The sequence below is a fragment of the Phyllopteryx taeniolatus genome, chromosome 3 (genome assembly GCF_024500385.1).
Source record: "Phyllopteryx taeniolatus isolate TA_2022b chromosome 3, UOR_Ptae_1.2, whole genome shotgun sequence".
Lineage (NCBI taxonomy): Eukaryota > Metazoa > Chordata > Actinopteri > Syngnathiformes > Syngnathidae > Phyllopteryx > Phyllopteryx taeniolatus.
In genome coordinates, this window is record NC_084504.1 from 21,399,654 (window position 1) to 21,401,334 (window position 1,681).

Below are 1,681 nucleotides of genomic sequence, written 5' to 3' on the forward strand. Positions count from 1 at the left end.
TGCGTAAAACTGAAGCGAGAGTGCGCACGAGCTCTCGTCTCGCAGCCCCCCCCCCCCCCGGACACGCCCCTTATTGGGGCAACTGTTGCCTCTCGCCAAACCTTAACTGTACCAACCTCTCTCTCTCTCTCTCGCTCCCCCCGTACCGTGGTGCCTTGACATACGCGTTTCATTCATTCAGTGACCACACTCGCATCCCAAACAGTGGCGGTTCTAGCCCGTTTTTTTGCAGGGGCCCCCAAACTGGGTCCAAATTATTTGTATTTTTTCCCCCACACGGGCCGTACTACAATCACTTAAAGCTGACAAGACGCGATTTATAAAGTCATGGTGTTGAGATGCAAGGTCGTCATAATGAAATTTAAAGTCACCAATTGAAGACGGCGGTCGTGTGGGACTCGGTTTGCTACGCCAGGTTACCCTCTCATCAATTGTTGATTTTGAAATCTTAACTATGATAACCAAGATCCTCACATCAATTCTTCTTCTTGTCCGGGAAATAGCCAATATTTACAATGTTGAGCCTTTTTGTATTATTAACTTTTTCAATTTATTAAAGCAGTGATTCTCCAAGTGTAGTATGAGTACCACTAGTAGTGTGTCCCTAGTCATACAAGACAGATTCACTGCCTGAATATGGGTCATTTGTATTTAAATTTGAAGTACAATACGTTTATTTGCATTTAATTTAGAAGAACTGTTTTTGTTTTTTAAAATTAGGTATGATTTTTATGTGCGAAACATTTGATACAAATTATTTAAGTTGTTTTCCCCCCGTTATATTTAAGCGCAATATTCATGTTCAAACTGTGAATGAAGTTGCAGTGGCTTACAAAAATATTAGATATAGTTTCATTTTTGATGAACACTGACCGACTATGCTGCTGTGTTTGAATGTTTGTCAACTGGTGATTTTTTGGGGAGTAATAAGTTATTTTTTGGGGAGTAATAAGTTAGGTTTTGGAGAACCGCTGCATTAAAATAATCTAATGTATTCATAAAGCTAATTCTAATAGCTCATTACAACAATATTGATGTAATGTCAATCATAAACATGAAAATCAAAACAGCAAGAGAGTGAAAAAAAGTTGAAGTTAATTGTGCAAAATAATAATAATAATAATAATTGATTGTACATAAAAATTAACTTACATTCACTACAGTGAAACTGAAAACAAGCAAATACCGGTACTGCTAAAGAGCTTCCGGAGTTAAGATGGAATAAATGTCAATGCATTTCAATGTAACGCAATGGAGAACTCTATTCAAAAACCGCGATGAGAGATTTTTATTGGATCAAACATCTGAGAACAAAACAACAAAGAGGAGGTAGTGATGATGATGGTGGGATGAATGGAGGCTCCTCATAAAACCTCATTGTGCTCAAAGAGGAGCGCTCTCTCATCACTGGTTGTGTGCCAGAGGGAGATAATCACTCCAGTGTTTGATGCTAATAAAGATGAGGCTTTTGCTGCATTATGCCATTGGCTATAGTTCTGTTATTATAAACACATCTCCACTTTTCTTCACAAGAGATGACAAAAATAGACAGAAAAAGCTGACAAATGACATGAACGTACGCCAAGTTCAAAACAAAGAGTTCTCTGTTCGATTCCTCGGCTACCTGCCTTCCGCGGATCATTGCGGCATCACCCCAAAAACACAATATGTCAGAAAAAGC